Raw genomic sequence first — 13,974 nt, 5'->3', positions numbered from 1 at the left:
TCATATAGTCACGCTCAAACTGATGTTCTCCAACAACCATCCGTACTCTCACTCAGCAGTGTCCTTATACTATAGATTAAAGACTCGTCTACTCTAAAAGAAGCAATCCATGCACCGATCTAACTGGATCAGTCACCATCTCCATGATGCTGCATCGATCAGGAGCAATTTAAGAATTAATTACACATCTCTAATTCTCAACTCTTGAAAATATATATCTTTAAATTATTAATTTTTTTGATGATTCTCAGACATATTACATAAGAATGGATAAAAAATATCTATTTTATTGATAAATCAATAATTTAAATATAAATATATGTCCTAGAATAATTATAATGTATCTGCTATATTAGCTTCTAGGACATACATCTAACAAGACTTTCTTCTCCTCTTCACCGCCTTGCTCGATCCGACAGCGACCATTCGATTTCCCTATCGGATCCAATAGTCTGGCCACTGACAATCGAGCCAGCCCCTTAGGATCACTGTCTTCACCCTTGGGAGCTTCTGGTGCTCTGAGGCCATCTTTTGATGCCCCTCAACATCATCCAGACCTCTATCAATTATGCCAATGGGCCTAAGACCAACCCGAAGTACGGAAACTCGGGCGACCTTGCCACCCTGACCACGACTGGTCTCCATTGTTGAAGGATAAGAAGCCTTGCCGCCTCCACCATCGGTTGCGACTACTACAAAGATGAACATGCAGGGGGCAATGATGTATACACCGATGCTAAAAAAGAAGACGAGCATGTTCCCACAGTGATGAAGGGGGAAATCGATTGTGGCCAAGGGAATCTAAGGCAATTTGAGATTATGCGGCTGTGCGAAGGATCATCTTCGAATGGGTCGTGTCTTACAATGGGTTGGCCGATCGATAATGGCCGAAGTATGATCTGGTGGGTTCAGAGGTGAGGAGCCGAATGTCTCCTAAGTGCACTCACTGGTGAGCCCACTGGAGCTGGAAGACAAACACAGAGATGGATGCTTCAGTAGGTCATGGTGGAAGCATGATCGATGCTAATAATTCAAGCATTTAATTGGATGGATCAGATCACATGGTTCTTGGGGCTTGGTTAGAACAGATGCAACCCGATCGGCTCATGGCCTAGGAGCAAGGCAGATCTGAAGGTAAAAATCTGACCAATTCGAGGCTCAAATCAAGGCCAATCTAAAGTCAAAATCAAGTCTGATCTGAAGTCAGAATTAAAGCCAATCCAAAGTCCAAATCAAAGTAGATCCGAAGGCAAAATCAAGACCAATCTGAAGCTCAAATTAGGTCAATCTGAAGTCAAAAATAAGTTTGATCCGAAGTTAGAATCAAAGCTGATCCAAAGTCCAAATCAAAGCAGATCCGAAGGCAAAATCAAGGCCAAGCTAAAGCCCAGGCCAATCTGAAGTCAGAATCAAAGGCCGATCTAAAGTCAGAATCAAGGTTGAACCAAGGCACAGAACAAGGCAAAATCAAAGCAAAAATAAGGTCAGGCTGAGGCAAAGATCAAGTCCAAGGTGAGGCAAATAACAAAAAGGAATCAAGCAGGACCTAAAGGCTCTCAAATAAAACTCAACTCTCACGGTAGGAGGCTCTCAAGCACCATCCACTATTCTATTTTCTTCTTATAGAACAACATATCCTTGAGTACCTAAGTCGAAGCAAAGATCAAACCAAGGCCACAGTGAAGATCAAGCCTAAAGATGATGTGAGGACCAAGCTGAGGTAAAGATAGCCCAAGACTTAGGTCATCAGAAGGTCAACCTCAAAAGGTCAATATCACCAGAAGGCCAAGAACATCAGAAGATCAATTTGAGCAAATCGAGATCGAGCTATCAAGCAAAAGGCCAAAAGTTAAGATGAAAGATCAAGACTGAAATGAAGCTCGATGTCAAGATAAAGCCTAAGGCCGATTTGAGGAGGTCATACTTTCGATGGCCATACTTTCGATGCATATTGCCTTAACTTCAACCTCCAAAGGTCGACCTCCACCCCAAAAGTGAGTTCCCAAAAGTCAGACTGTCAAAGATCAACCTCCCAAAGTCGAGCTCCAGGAAGCCAAAGATTTAAGAATGCCAACGAATGAAGGTCGACTAGGAGCGAACTGACTAAAATATGGTTTGCAACTCAATGGCCCAATGGCACTTCTTGCCCACGAACAAGTCAAGCGGAGGCCATGATTATAGCATCCCAATAGCACTCTTTGCCCACGGACAAGTCGAGCGGAGGCCACAACAACAATGGCCTAATAGTGCTCCTTGCCCACGGACAAGTCGAGTGGAGGCCATGATGACAGCGGCCCAATGGCGCTCCTTGCCCACAGATAAGTCGAGTGGAGGTCATGGCGACAGCGGCCCAATGGCGCTCCTTACCCATGACAAGTTAAGTGGAGGCCATGGAAATAGTGGCCCAATGGCGCTCCTTGCCCACGACAAGTCAAGCAGAAGCCATGATGATAATAGCCCAATGGCACTCGATGACAGCGGCCTAATGGTGCTCCTTACCTATAGGCAAGCCGAGTGGAGGCCATGGCGATAGAAGTCCAATGGCGCTCCTTACCCACAGGCAAGTCAAGCAGAGGCCACGATGATAGTGGCCCAATGGCACTCCTTGCCCACGAACAAGTCGAGCGAAGTTAACGAACTTCGAGTCATCCGGATCAAAGGTCCCTCACTTTTCAGCGAGCAGAGCCGACGAAGATCGAAAGTCCCTCACTTTTTAGTGAGTAGAGCCGATGAAGATCGAAGATTCCTTGCTTTTCAGCAAGCAAAGCCTATAAAGACCTCAGTGACCAAACCGAAGTAGAAGCATGTGTCCCATGTCTTCGATAGCTTCGACTTGATGTACTTTCTTCATCCGAATCAACTCTGGCTCGAACTCAGGAGTAGAGGACTTATGTTGGAAGTGATTTCATACTAGTCGAAGACATAAGGCATACCAGAATATGAAGATACCTCAGGCTCGGCCAGCTTCTCCTAATTCGCTTACTTCAGATAGCTTCTGATTTGAAGCCTGGTAGGGACTCGGCCGTCTCTCCAATCCCAACCTAACAAGACACTTGAGTTGATCTTATTCAGCAAAATAGAAAAGGTTGACTTTCAGCCCCCATGCAGATCCTCAAATTCCGTGACCATTAGGAATAAATGATGATGAGCAAATAAGAAATAAATAACAAGCAAATCTCTCTAGGTAAGAAAAGGATAACGGTCAAATCTTATCAGATAAAGTAAGGCTAACTATCTGATTTTTCTTTCCTCTCATGGCTCTTCAATCTCTGCCTATAAATAAAGGCCCACAGGGAATCTCAAGATATGAAACCTCTTTTCTTCCTGCACATTCATTCCTTTCCATCTGTGCCAGAGATCTGACTTGAACATCGGAGGGTTTCCATCAGAGCCAAATTTGATTGGAGACTTTTTTAGATCCCACCATTGCCGTCCAATCGTCGTAGTCCTGCAGTCGCTGTCAAGCTCCAGCCAACCTGACCTCAAGATAAATTTCTGCCGCAACAACTCCCATAGCAGTAAAAAGAGTCCATCTTTAATAGAATTAAATAGTGCCAAAAAAACTCCAACTGCTGGCAAGAGTCCAATTGGTATAGATAAGCAATCTACTAAATAAGCAAAGTAGATCTAGAACACATAAAAGCAACCAATTGAAGAAGATGCAAGCACTTGACTTGTTGAATGAGCAAAGTAGATCCAGAACATAGAATAACAACACACTAAAGGAGTGCCACAGCAGTCATAAAAGAAACTAAAGTGAAGTGTAGAACTGAAGTCTTTGAAGTATAGAGCTGAGAGACAAAAATATAAGCAACCTCAGTACTGTGACAAGATATGACAAATATGAAGCATTGAGCTCTTGTGCAGGAACTTGTTGTGAGTAGCATAGAAACCAAAGAATGCAAGTAGAAAGAAATAGAAGCAGAAATAACTTAATACCAAAACAAAGATTGTAGAATACCAAGCATGGTGCAAATATGTGGTTCCAATAGCATTTGCCTAAAGAATGTGAGTAAAATCCGTTGGCAACCTATCAAAATGCACAAAATAAAAAGAGCCCCCCTCACTGCATGGGCAGCCAACCAATCAGCTATATACCTGATGAATCGGCCTCCCAATACACATGTGAAAGATGGCATAATGGCAAATCTTTGGTCCAACCCCAAAAATCTTGAAACAAAAGTTGCTTGGAAAACTTTGCACCAGAGGGAGATAAAAGCCACCAAATAATAATAATTGAATCCCCCTCATTCCATAGTTCTGGATTGTGCCACAAAGATAAAGCTTCCTGCATACTCAACCAAACACCAACCATGTCCACAAAAGGAATTGAAGATGCTAGTAAGATCATTCCTCCTACACAAAAAAGTCGATCTTAATGATTCCTGAGTAAGCCCTATTTGAGATTGTTGTTAGCAGTAGAGCTTTTTGAGCTTTTAGAAGTAGAGCTTTTGAAAGTAAATTTTTTACAAAAAGCTGTTTGTTGTTTGATAATCATATTTATAAAATACTTTAAAACTTTAACATATGTTTGATGATTAAAATTAAAAAAATATATTTTAGATATAATAAAATGATAATAAAAGATATTGCATAGTATTATAAAGAATAATATAATATATTATTATATATTAAAATATTATTATATTATATAATATTATTATCATATAATATAACATAATAATATAATATTATAATATAATATAATATTATTATAATTATAATATTATTATCATAATATAATATAATATTATAATATAATATAATAGATTATAACCTAATCTAATAATAATTTATAATATAACATATTATATTATATTATTATAATATAATGATATTATATTATTATTAAATATTATTATATCAAATTATATTTTTATAATATAATAATATTATAATAGATTATATTATATATTTATAATATATTATAATATTAATATTATATTATATTTATAGTATAATAATATAATATGATATGATATAAGATGTAATTATGAGATTTGTTAGTAGATATTTTGATCATTAAAAAAATTATTAAAATTAAAATAGCTTCTTGACATTAGTCAAAAAGCATTCTCGGAAAAGTTTCAAAATATAGCTTTTCCTAAGTAGATTTTTTCAACTTTTGGACAAAGCTAAAATAACTTTTTGATTTTTTATCAAACATCATTATACTATCTAAAAATATTTTTGAAAGTCAAAAAGTACTTTTTGACACTCCAAAAGCTTAGCTAAATAGGACCTAAGTAAGCAGTTACTGCAGTATCAATATACATTGTACCATCAAAATTGAGTTTCACTACTCCAAAGGGGGGCTACTAAAACACTAGTTTATGAGTTGGAGAATTAGTAAATGATACATTACCCCAAGACCTTGGACATGTGTGAAAATAAGAAGATAAGAAAGAGTAATAAATAGCAATCACTGTAAGCATACAAACTTGACCAGATGAATAGGCTATTGATGAATGTTCTGAAACAAATTATCATTTCATGCCTGCCAAATAAGTAAAGCCATATATGCTACAATAGCTTGAAACTCTTTCTGCAAAATGACAGCGGCTAAAAAAGCTAGCAAATCTGACAAAGAAATATGATACCAAGATTGACTATAGCCTATAGCAAACAGCTGCCAATAAGAAATAGCAAAGGGGCAAGACACAGTAATATGATCACAATCCTTAAAGGATATAGGCTGTAAATCACAATATTGGAAATGTGACGCAAGAATACCATGACAAAAGAGAAGATCCTTAATTGTAGGGCAACTCTTTCATAAAAGCCACCACCAAAAGGTCTTAACACTCATTAACACCCTCATATGCCAAATCTAAGCTGCATCTAGTCGATGATGTCGTGAAGAAGGCTGAATACAAAGCAGATACATATCCTTAAACTAACCAAGGCACTTCGAGCAAGCCTCCATATTGCCCAATTAGACAATCCAATAAGAGGAGGGGTGAATTGGATTTTCAAAATTCTTAAACAAGTATGTATTGTTTTTCAAAACAACCTATGTAAAGTGTTGTGTATGTATAGTGAATACAATGAATAGCAACATAAATAAATCAATAAAAGCTAAACAATAATATAAAGAAAATAAAGATAAGTACACAACACAAACATAAGGATTTTATAGTGGTTCAGTGCAGTCTAAATTTCTGCATCCACTTCCTAAGCTCTATTTGAGAATTTTCACTATAATCCGCTGATTACAGTATGTTTATTTTGCCGAAATCATAAATAAATCTAGTTAATTTTTCGGGCTCACCAACCAAAATCTATAATGATTGTTTTCAAGATCACAATCAACCTAGTTGATTTTCGAAGCTCACTAACCAAAACTTACAACGATTGTTTTCTGAGATCACAATCAACCTAGTTGATTTTTTGAGATCACCAACTATAACCTACATCGATTATTTTTTGAGATCACAATCAATTCAGTTGATTTTTTGAGATCACCAACCACAATCTTTTTTCAAATTTTAAATCTTTTAAAATTTGTTACAACAAATTTTAGTAAAACAAAAATTACAACATAAGCAACTCCTTAATGAGCAAATAGAACACTTTGAATGCAGCTTGAGAATGGCTTGAATCCTTTGCACGTGAATACTCTCTCTTCTCTTGATGATTTGCCTCTTAAAGAAATAGAAACTATCTGGTTTGGAGGTGGAAAACACACTTCAATAGACTAGAGGCTAAAAATAAGCTTTTTTCCTTGAATATCCTCTTCTTAGTATTTAATTAGCTTCCTCCTTCATTTGAAATCCTTCCCTGATCGTTTAAAATAATTTGAACTTGAAAACTAGTCATGTTAAAATGTTGGGGATGGAATCTAAGTGAAATAACCATTTTTGGATATTTTTGGAATAAGTTCTGCACAGTTTGTTATTGCTGTCAGGAATCTAAAGTCGACTCAAATTCTATAAAATTTGATTCGAAGTCGATTGGAATCGGCTCGAATCCTGTATTCAAAAATCAATCTTTCTATCTTTTTCTGAGAACTTCGACTCAAACCAGTCGAGTCGACTCGAGTACTGTGCTAGTGCCTCCTGCATATCAGAGTCGACTCGAATCCTACTAGAGTTGACTCAGATACTATTCCAACGCAGTGTGCCAGTGCCAGATATACTAGAGTTGGCTCCTTGAAGCTATGAGTTGACTCGAACTCCTCCATTCAACCTTTCTCACTTGATTTTCATCCAAATTTATTTTTTTTGAATTTTTTTGGATCAAAAGCTTTTCAAGTGTATTCAAATGACTTCAAATCTTATCACAAAGGTTAACTTCCTATAAAAATATTCTCAACCATGCTTTAAAGATATTAATCCCATTTTATACTTCAATATTATGTAATCATCAAAATTATTTTTTGGATCAATAATCTTTCTCTTCTTGATGATGACAAAATATTGAGCATAAAGATAAATAAGTAAAAGCTAATGAAAATATGTATCGCTTTAAATTTCAGCATACCACAAGGGTATCATAAAAATAAAATACTAAGTCCTATTTTACATTCAAGAGAAAGATATTTCACAATTATTCAAACATATAGATAAAATATATCTCTCCCTTTTATGTCATATAAGTTTTGAAAAAAATATCAATCTCTCCCTTAATGTAAAAATATTTTAATTTAACTCCTCCTTAATTCATTGTTCAATTTTCCTTCTCAACCTCATTTTTTCTTTACAAAAATGCAAATTTGATACCACTTGCAAGAATGCAAATTCAAGTTTGATACCACTAAATGTAAATCTGATACCACTTAATATATAGTGTAAATCTAACACCACTTAACATATATCACTTTATATGAATATATACATGAGTGAATATATATATATGAATACTTAATTTACTCTCCCCAAGAATAAATACATGAATGAATGCTCAATTTACTCTCTCTCTCTTTGTCATTAGCAAAAAAGAGTCAAGTAATGATACCATAAAACATCAATAATATGAATGATACCATATGATTATTGCATTACCAAATAATAGTCACAAGTAAGCATGCAAATGATATCATAAGAGTTAAAAAGGATAACAATTAAACTCCTAATTAAGAACATTAAAGCAAATTATATTTTAATTAATTTATAAAATAATAATTCTATAATTTTTCTTCCTTGTTGACAGCATCAAAAGGTTCAAGAAACTATCATCAAAATCAAGGTAAAACTCAAATAAATGCACATTCAATTTTTCAAAAATTGATTTGAGTTTTGCCCCTTTCAGATTTTAATTGAAATTTAATTTGCCAAACTCAGATTAAAACAATATGACTTCTCAAGATACTTCATGAATACTTTAGTTTTGAGTTTTAAAGGTCTAAGAGATAAAACATTTCAAAGCAAAAAAAGAATTGATAAACTATGTTAGAACTGATACCAACGGACGGCTCATGATACATAATAAAGGTATTTTCTGCAATTCTTTAAAAAGATTATTCCTTCTTTTCTTAAGAAATATCAATCAATTAAGTTCAGAGGATATATAAATTTTAGAATTTATCTTGAAAGATGTAATACCAAAAATATAGCTATGCAACATAAATTTGAGATAAAGCATTCTTTTTTTTTTGTTGGTCAAATGATAGTGATATGGAATACAAGCTAAATAGTAAACTTGTTTGATACCAATGATTTGAAATTCAATCAGAAGTTTTCTTTTAAATATTTAGCTTCAAAGACAAATGATAACTTCTTTGAAAAATTTTACTTGATACCAATTTCAAAAGATTCAAAAAGATCATTCTTTCAAATATATTTCTTAAAAAAAAATTAATAAAGTAAAATGATAATCTAGGCATGCAAAGTATGAAAACTCATAAAAAATTTCTCTTTTAAGATCAATATTGATTTCTCTCCTTTTTCTTTCCAAATATGCATGCTCATTCAACTTAATCAAGCATTATTTCTCCCCCTTTATTTTACAGACAAAGCATAAAATTTTAAATAAATAAACATAAACATAAACATAGAACATGTTGGATAAAAAGTCAAATTTTTATTAATTATCAACTCCTAAAATCACGAGTCGACTCCCCAGGTCTAAGGGTCGACTTTTCAAAACAAAAAATAGCTCAAGAGATTTTGATCTAAGGAGAAATAACTCAAATGAAATGGAGATTAATAATAAATCAAATCAAGATTCCAAAAAAATATTTTAGTCAGAATTAATGAGTCAAATGAGAATTAAGAAATAATCAATTCAAAATTTAATTCATAAGATTTACACACACATGACTCAACATTCTTATCCAATTAACATGACATAAACAATACAAATTTTAAGATAAAAATATGTATGCTTGTTATAAACAATATGTGAAGGCATTCAAGGCAAAGAATGGGCATATTGAATCATCATAAATATTAGTAAATCATCAAAATCATATAATTTCAATAATCAATGATGGTATGATGTAAAAAAGATTTAGCTTTTACTAAATATTATCACCTATCCATTTTCAAAAATATACTCCATTCACTACATTGGATGCTTGCCACACCTACAAAATTATTTTAAAGATTTTGATACCCAAATTTTTTTGGATCCATATGCGTCAGAGCACATGGTTCTTTTTGGAACCAAACTTGTTTAACAAATTTATCATTCAATTTTCTAAAATTATAGGAATAAGCTTTATGTCCTAATTTATCACAGCAAAAATAAGTAATCTTTGATGTAACATGTGAAGTAGGATTTATAAAATAAATTTTTAAAAATTTTTGTTTGTTGCTAGGATTAAAATCAAGATCGACTTTATCATAAACTACTCTTTGGTTATTCAAAATCATATGAAACTTTTTAAAGCTACAAGTAAATTTTTCAATCAAAGATTTAACATTTTCTAATTCCTTCTTTAGTGAATTATTTTTTCTGTTAAAACTTTTTTATTTTGTAAAATCTCTTCTTTCTCTCTTACTAATGATTGTGTTTTCAGTTTTAAATCTCTATTTTTTAAACTAACTTTCTTGAATTCATCAAGCAATTTATGAAAAGCATCTTGAAGCTTATCAAATATAAAATCTATAATATATTCAGATTGTACCTCATTCTCTTATATCATGAGATACAAATTTACAATATTTCAATTTTCTTCATCAGAGCTGATTATTCATTATCGCTCCATGTTGCAACCATAGTTTTATTCTTTGTTCTCTTGTCCTTGCTTGATCTTCTTTGGCCATAGGTTTCTTCTTGAAGCCTTGCCTCTTTCTCTTCAAGAATATTTTGAATTTTTTGATAATTAGTACTATATCCTCATCACCATCATCTTTTTCCAATGAGTCCTCATCTTCTTCTTCATCCATTACAAATTTGAGGATAATGATTTTTTATTTTTGATTTCCTCATTATTATGTTGCTTCATTGCAAGCTCATAAGTCAACAATGATCCAAGTAGCTCTTCAAGTGATAGAATGTTAAGATCTTTAGCTTCTTAGATGGCGGTTACCTTTGCTTTCCATGACCTTAGCAAAGACTTAAAAATTTTTCTCATAAGATCATTGTTAAGATAAGATTTTTCAAGACTTTTAAGACCATTAATAATATCAGTAAAGTGAGTAAATATATTAGCAATAGATTTATTAGATTTCATTCTAAATAACTTATATTTGTACACAAGCATATTAATTTTAGATTCTTTGACTTGGCTTGTGCTTTTATATGTTACTTCGATTCTATCCCATATCTTTTTTGCTGAGTTGCAAGCTGATATACGATTAAACTCATTTGCATCCAATGCATAATATAAGACATTCATTGTCTTGGCATTTAATTGCATTAATCTTTTATCAACTTCATCCCACTCACTCTCCCACTTGGGTGAAGCAATGCCATTGTCAATAACTATGGATGTGTGTGGGCTATTAATTGTGATACTCTATAAATCATAATCTAATACTTGAATGAAAATGCACATGCATGCTTTTCAATAGATATAGTTAGACTCATTGACAAGAGGTGACCTACTAGTGAATTGCTCCTCGATAAATGAAACTCCCAAATAAATTATCATTGATCTTTAAATCAAAACCAACTTACAACGAAGCTCTGATATCATTTGTTGTCCAATTAGATAACTCAAGAAGGGGGATAAATTGGGTTTTCAAAATTCTTAAACAAATATGTGCTATTTTTTGAAACAACCTATGTAAAGTACTGTATATGTATAGTGAATATAATGAATAACAGTGAAAATAAATCAATTAAAATATAACAATAATGTAAAGCAAATAAAGATAAGCATACAACATAAACACAAAGATTTTATAGTAGTTCGTTGCACTTCAAGCACCTATATCCACTCTCCAAGCTCTACTTAAAAATTTTCGCTATAAACTGCTGATTACAGTGCATTTGTTTTGCTGAGATCATAAATAAATTCAATTGATTTTTCAAGCTTATCAACTAAAGCCTACAATGATTGTTTTTCAGGATCACGATCAATCCAGTTGATTTTTTGGGCTCACCAATCAAAATCTACAATAATTATTTTTGGAGATCATAATTAATTCAATTAATTTTTTAGGATCACCAAACATAACATATATCGATTATTTTTTGGGATCACAATTAATTTAGTTGATTTTTCGATATCACCAACTACAACCTTTTCTCAAGTTTCAAATCTTTTGAAACATGTTACAACAAATTTTAGTAAAACAGAAATTACAATATAAACAACTCCTTAATAAGCAGATAGAACACTTTGAATGCTATTTAAGAATAATTTGAATCCTTTGCATGTGAATACTCTCTCTTCTCTTGATGATTTGCCTCTTAAAGAAATAGGAACTATTTAGTTTGGAGGTAGAAAACACACTTCAATGCACTAGAGGCTGAAAATAGACTTTTTACTCGAATATCCTCTTCTTAGCATTCAATTAGCTTCCTCCATTTGAAATCCCCCTCTGACCATTTAAAGCAATTTTAATTTGAAAACTAACCATTTTAGAACGTTGGAGGTAGAATCTGGATGAAATAACTACTTTTGAATGTTTTTACAACAAGTTCTACATAGTTTGTTTATTACTGTCAGAAACCTCGAGTCAATTCGAGCTATCCATGAGTTGATTTGAATTTTATAGGAGTCGACTCGAAGTTTGCTAGAGTCGGCTCAAATTCTGTGTTCAAAAATCAGCCTTTCTATCTTTTTCTAAGAATTTCGACTGGAACCAGTCGAGTCGACTCAAATACTATCAGTGTCATCCTACGTGCTAGAGTCAACTCGAATCCTACTAGAGTCAACTCGAATACTGTTCCAATACAGTGTGCCAGTGCCAGATGTGTCAGAGTCGGCTTTTTGAAGCCATAAGTTGACTCGAACTCCTCCATTCAGCCTTTCTTACTTGATTTTTATTCAAACTTGATTTTTCTTGAATTCTTTTGGATCAAAAGCTTCTCAAATGTATTCAAATGACTTCAATGCTAATCACAAAGGTTAGCTTCTTATAAAAATATTCTTAATTATGCTTCAAAGATATCAGTCCTATTTTTTACTTTAATGTTATGTAGTTATCAAAATCATTTCTAGGATCAACACTCCAAATAAGAAGATTAGATCAATTCTCCCAAGACAATGGAATGGTAGAACATAGTTCATCATACCAATAGAAAAAATAGTAGCCAAACATTGAGAATTCCAAACCCCCTCCGAAGATATAAAATGATCCAAAGAAACATCAATAATTGAGGTTGGATTAAGTATCTAAGGATAGAGAATAGCTATTGTTACTCATAAAATAATCGACAAGCCTAATGTCTATCTATTTTTTTTGGATTTTTTTGCATACATACCTCTTAAATATTAAATTTACATAAATATCCTCTCCAAATTGATATTTATATATATACCCTTATAAAATATTTATTTCACATATATATACGTTACTTTTCTTTATTCTTACATATGTGCCCATACCATCTAATATTATTAAAAAATTAATAATTTAAAATTTAAATGATTAAAATATTCTTAATGGATTGCCATGCAAAAAAAAATTGATAAGGGTATATATGTCAATAGTAATTTTATAAAAATATTAATGCAGTTTTATGTATTTAGGGGGGATACATGCAAAAAAAAGTTCTTGAATTTTTGTCTCCTAAATATTAAAATTTACATAAATACCCTCCTAAATTGATATTTTTGTACATACCTTAACAAAACATTATTTTTAGGTAACTACCTTTAACATAACGATTTGGCTAATATCATTAGCCAAAATCATATTTATTTAAATTAAAAGTTAGCTAAAATTATGAAACTATTCTTTTATCTTTGAAGTAGATAACAGTAACGGATCTTGCTAGGAACTTATTTGATCCATTGAACTTTTCTTTTTTCTATATGATCACTCTTTTGTTCCTCTCTTTCCTTCATCGGAGTTCTAGCTACCAAAATCTAAATCCCTCTTATTACCATTGAAGTTCTCCTTTCATTATACTTTGTTTCACATAAAGATTGTGGGGTCCTACCTTTAGTTTTATGAAATATTTAAAGAAAAATGTTATAAGAGATTTGCAATATTTATATTTTAATATGTGAGATTTACCATGTTGATCTTTTAGAGCTAAAAAACTTCACATGCACAGACAAATAATTGATTTAAAATCACTATGATAAGATAGTTTTCGATGAAATAAAACATAATGGTTATCATAAATCAAGAAAAGTAAAGCAGAAAAATTTTTTTATAAACTCTCTTTATTATCTAATCATCGAATTTATCTTTTTTCTAAATAATATTTTCATAAAAAATATCAAAGAGCAAGTACTTTACTAATTTGAATATTAAAACAAGTTGAAATAGATGAAAATTAAATTAAATTTTTTACAAATAAACCCTCCTTAATACATGAAATTACAAAAATATTCTCACAAAGCTGCTATTTGCATATATATACTCTTATAAATATTTATTTTTGTATGTCTACCGATTAAGGATATTT

Source organism: Elaeis guineensis, chromosome 6 (assembly GCF_000442705.2).
Source record: "Elaeis guineensis isolate ETL-2024a chromosome 6, EG11, whole genome shotgun sequence".
In the NCBI taxonomy this organism is placed as follows: Eukaryota; Viridiplantae; Streptophyta; class Magnoliopsida; order Arecales; family Arecaceae; genus Elaeis; species Elaeis guineensis.
Note: the sequence above shows the minus strand (reverse complement) of the source record.